At 45.9% G+C, this 5,401-nt stretch overlaps 1 long non-coding RNA gene across 1 annotated transcript in view; it reads left to right on the forward strand.

Annotated features, from left to right (window-relative positions):
• Window positions 1–5,182, forward strand: part of LOC142589070 (uncharacterized) — a 27,617-nt gene extending 22,435 nt beyond the window's left edge. Inside the window, exon 5 of the long non-coding RNA XR_012829813.1 lies at window positions 5,019–5,182. This is a non-coding gene — a long non-coding RNA (uncharacterized LOC142589070). The remainder of the gene's footprint in view (window positions 1–5,018) is intronic.
• Window positions 5,183–5,401: the final 219 nt, after the last annotated feature.

Genomic DNA, 5,401 nt, shown 5'->3' on the forward strand with positions numbered 1-5,401 from the left:
CGTAATCAGCAAAAATAAAGGTGTGGCAATATTTTCAGCAAAAGTGGGACAAACTACCATGCAGGAAACTAAAAGTGGGCCTCACCCTGAGCTACCGAATGCTTCGTTTTCAATTTGTATACTCTTTATTATGATATGTGAACCATAGGTCTACATTTCTTTTGCTCTTCATCATATGTGTCACACTACTGCAGCGAGTTCGATATCTTGCATCACCCTGTCTTCTCGGTCCTTTAATTCAAATGACATGAAATCCCGAGCCAAACTTCTACCTCGTCCAGTGTTACTGCACGAAACCTAGAACTAACACTTATTGCCTGTCATTCAATGTTGGCAGAAGACATTCAGCCAGGAACTCTGTACTCAGTACTGAAACTCAACAAGAAAAAAATTCTTGTGCGTTGCCTCTACACAACACTCGTCGATATAGGGTTCCTAAAGTACTCTTTATAGAAATCGATAAAAAAAGTTTAAGTTATACTAGATGACTTAACAATACTTTGCAGCAAAAAGTACTTTAAAGCGTTCAGCAAAAGCGAAAGTATTCACAATTAACAATCTTTGAGCCGCTTTGGAGTGCTCCCGCTTCTTCAATTGCTTACATTGAGAAGACAGAGCGGTAAAATTTAATGGAGGCGTAAATTAGTAGTTGAGACCCTGGCAAAGGAGCTAGCGTAGAGGCTATGTGGCCGCGACGTGGTCAGCTCACTCATTAACCCTGACTTGGAATTCTGGGTCATCCGTCTTGATCGCACACTCTCTGGCCTCGAGCTTGGGTGCCTGCCGAAGAATTATCCTTCGCGAGCAATGGGCGCCCCAAAACTATGTGATTTTGGTCTGCGGCTATTGTTTCGTAGTACCTGCAGTTAGGTTTGAACTCTTACTTGGAAATTTTAGCAACCTTTTCAGGCTTAGCAAGTATCGAGTCTGTGCCTGCCGTAATGCCATGGCCTAGTCGCGGGAGAGAATCGGGCTCTGGAGCGGATACGTTCCGCGCGAATTCTTCTAGAATGGCGTGAGCTCGTGGTAGGTGAGAACGGGTTGAAGCCGGCCAACCGGGTGGAGCGATGCCACCTCCCGGTTACCTGCTGCCCGGGCCGCTAGGTTACCTGCTTCGTTACCGGGGTGGCCGGCATGAGCTGACACCCCAATTAGATCGATAGCGTCGGGGGATTTGAGAAATCTGCTTGCGAAGAGGCTAGATTGCTCTAACAGAGTACCTTATTATGACCGATTTAGAGACAGTCACAATGAAGTTAACTTCAGCTAGGGCGCGCCCACGGCAACTGCGGCTTATTCCGCCTCCACAAAGAAGGACGTGTTGGCCGTGGTGGAGGAAATGGTCAGACCTCGGCCATCAATGGCAGTGATTGTGCTACGGCCTTCGCCCGTCGAAGCGGCGTCCACTTAGATGGCCGGTTTGTTTTTTTAAGACCTTTTCTGAGCACCGTTGCCCTGGCGTTACGTCGATCCGTGTCATTCTTTGCCATGTTTTCGAGGACAGGCCTAGTTCTAATTTTGGCGCGGATTTAGTAATTGTGAAGTCGGCAACGACGCGGGATGTCTAAAACGGGATTGTAGCTTAGGGCTCAGAGTATTTCCTGTATAGTGGCAATATTTGATAGTCTGATCCTCGGTGACCATTTCTAAGTTTCAATAATTTACTCTGCCGTATTGTGAATGCAGGGAGCTAGCACCCGGTCACTGTTGCTCCATCTTGGCCGTCCAAGTGCCTCTTTATGACTGTGCGGGAGGGGCTGTTGATTTTGCCCAGGACAGCTATCGTTTCTGAAATGCTTACGCTGCGAACGCTAGAGTGAAGTTGGCCGAGCACACAAGGCTCCACCTACGGAGCGTCACCGACGGCTGCAGTTCAATTTTCATTTCGTATGTTCACGACGCAACTATTTATGATTTCGGCGCCTACGACGCGCCAAACTCGGCTGTCCTAAACGAGCCGCAGTGCCCTCAGCGAGCAGGCTCGTCGTCGTACCCCGTGGCTGACGCGGTATCACTGCTATGTAGCCGAGCGCAGCTACATGCGACTGTGGTAGGTATGCGTAGCGGTTGCTTTGTGCACAGCATGGCTAGAATGCGCGCTCGCACTCATGTGCTCCAGTGTTGCCGCGTTGCGTGATGCGGACCGGCTGTGCCCGGCACCAGCTTTACCGACGGATTAGTAGTCACATCCAAGTTGCGTATTTTTAAGCGCTCTCAATAGCTGAATAGCAAGTGATGTTTGCCAAGGAGGAGGGGCTAGGAGCGTCCAGGTATGAGCAAGCAAGCGCTGTCTAGCGTACGTGTCGTCCGACCCTAAATTTCGCCTGGTTCGAGGCTAGTTGAGTATTAAAACCTAATTGAAATTGCCCAGAAACGAACGATTAAGACATCAATAAGCAAGCAAATACTCGCACAAAAACTAATAAAAAATTCTACGGGCACTACGGGCCTAAGTTCTGAATTTCTCTACGCGGGTTAACATAAAAGCATTGACATGAATGTATTGACATAACATTAACATAAAAGCATTAGTACCACTGCGCGATGCTGTTGAGAAATTCATTGTTGGGACAACTAGTTCTTGGTTCGACTGTTACTAAAGGACTAGAGTTCGACTCCTAACAAAGGTCGTGGGTACAAGTGCCCTAATTAACTGTACCTTAATTACCACCAATGGGCTGAGTTCGAATCCCACCAGAGGTCGTGGGAACGTATGCCTTAGTTAACTACATCCTAATTAGATATACTACCTATATCCTAATTAATTAACATCACCTTAAATAACACTCAAAGTCGCGGGTTCGACTACCTTCATTCTGGTGGTTTCAAGTGCGGTAGTCAACACTATCTTAAACATGTGCCTTAATTAGCACTACTTTTATTTCCTGCGCCGTAATGAACCCCAACGGTCATGAATTCAGCTCCCACCAAATGTCATGGGCACGACTACCTATATTAACCATGGTCTTAATTAACTGTGTCTTAACACCAGCGGTCGTGGTACCGAGTCCCCCCAATGATCGCGGGTTGAAGTGCCGTAATGAAACCTATCTTAACTAAACTTATTTTAATTACTTTCTTATTAATTACATTCGCTATAATTCACTCTGCCACTGTCCACATGTGCTTTATTAACTTTTCCTTAATTAACACTGCCTTAATGGGCGTCATCAACTGCCCCGATTGGCTCACTTGACTTTTTAGGTTATCGTGGTCACGACATCGCCGACAGCGCCGTATTTTGTGCCTCATAAAATGGATAATGCTTTCGCGATAATAAATTAAATCATGGTGCGCTCTTTCAAATGCAGAAAGCACAATTTGCACAACAGGGTGACAAGTGAACGGCATCCGAAGAAATGAATATTTGGAAACAAACCTGGGGCACTCACTTTAACTAGGATCCCAAGTTCCTGCTTCTTCATGCAGCTTCCGTCTTTTGACAGTGCAGACACTCTTGCGAAATTAGGAAATGCCCTCTACAATACTTATTTCCTAACCTTCGTTGTTTTTCTTTTTTACTGTCAACTGGCCGCGACTACACACCGCAAGTTAAATTAATGCAACAATTACTTCACCCTTTGGACGTGCACTTTTGCAATGTGCTTCCGATTCCCGACAACTCTGTTAATACTGAGATTTATTTTGTTGACATTTATATGTTACTGCCAAATTACAGCCACATCGTATTGTAGAAGGGCTATTGGAAGATCTCCTGCATTGCTTCAATCAAATATCGTAATTGCGACAGCTATTTCGCAATGTGAATTGAAATCAGCTGTAGGCATATTTTGCCCAATTTCTGAGTGGACGTTAAAACTTAAATGAATTTGGGGTTTTACGAGCGAAAACCATGATCTCATTCTGAGGCACGCTTAATGGGAGACGCCTGAAATTCGGACCACCTGGGGTTCTTCAACGTGCACCTAAATTAATGTACACAGCTGTTTTTGCATTTCGCCCCCATAGAAATGCGGCCGCAGGCCAGCGATCTGTCGGGCTTCTTCGTCGCGCTGGAGATATCCGCCGCACACTAATTTTTAGTTGTCTGATAAGCGTGACAGCTAAAGAGTTACCTGACTATGTGAGTAAACCAATCTATTATCATCTAGTTGACTTCAACTCGTCAGCGTAACGTCTGTATTCCTGTTCCCTGCCTTCAAACAAACCGATTGCCTACTTGAAATTATGACGTTTCTAATGTTTGATGAAGGTGCGGAATTGAAATGTCACGTAATGTGACGAGAACACCGTTCGAAGTGAATGCGCTTACTAATCATGTGCGTTTACATTTACCAAAAATTCATCGTTTTCAACAAAGTGTGCGTTTCCTGACCACACGACGACGGCCTGGCTTTGCAGTGGCCGATGAGAAAAGAACGGGTACTCTTAAGACGAAAGCCTTAAGTGTTGTTGGTGACGTTGGCGAAACTGCGCCGTTCAAAAAAAAGAAGGCCGACGCCTCAAAGAGTAAAAACATGTAAAAAATGCTCGCATTGACATATGATTTCTCAGGGAGGCACGTGTAAACGAAGCAAATTAGTGGCTCTGAAACGGTAATTTGGTACATTACGGTCTGGGTGGAATAAACCCGAGCCTCCGGGCTGTGAGACGAGAACACTCCTCTGAAGCCACGGCTGCACCACGGTTCTGGCTTACTAAAGGTGTTCCTAGTGCGTGCCTGATTGCACACGTCACGTCGCTGTCATCTCTATGGCTAGTACGTGCGTCGTTTGGCAGCGCACGGGACTGTGGGGACGAAGTGGCGCCACGTTATGAGCGTACAAATTAGCGCGTTAATGTCGCTCCGGGGTATAGAAACGGTTAATGCTTTCGCATTCCCACATATAAGCAGTCTTAATGGTGTGCTGAATTTTTTTCCCATAGCCCTGTGAGACATATTAGACATCATAACTGCGACTAGACTAGGTAGTAACATTTTACGCACGAATGATTTATAGCTTTTATACCTGATGTGGAGGACTAATAATTCAAATGCATCATTTATCTCATTCCAGGCAAAAAAGAATGCGAGATGCACGTGTGGGGTGATCACGTTGGAGCCCACGTGGCACAGTGCCAAACCGCATATAAGCGTCACTGTACCGGGCCACAATATGCGCCCTACAGCCGTCAATGTATGCCTTGATTGCAAGCGCAATAAATATAATTTTAAAATTTTCCCAGATGTATGCTATTCCTCTAAACTGGTACATCAAGGAAGCCACATTAGGGAGCCCTCAGGTTCTTCGAATGCGAAAACAATGAATCTTGACGACAGAAGTTTCGACGCCACCTTTACCTTTCATGCTGAACGGTTAGCGAGGATCAAGTCCGGCTTAGCAGCAGAATGAATCATCGGCAGACCCGTCAACGCTGAAGCCAACGCCGACAAAAAGAT

This window comes from Dermacentor variabilis, chromosome 7, assembly GCF_050947875.1.
Source record: "Dermacentor variabilis isolate Ectoservices chromosome 7, ASM5094787v1, whole genome shotgun sequence".
NCBI classification, from domain to species: domain Eukaryota; kingdom Metazoa; phylum Arthropoda; class Arachnida; order Ixodida; family Ixodidae; genus Dermacentor; species Dermacentor variabilis.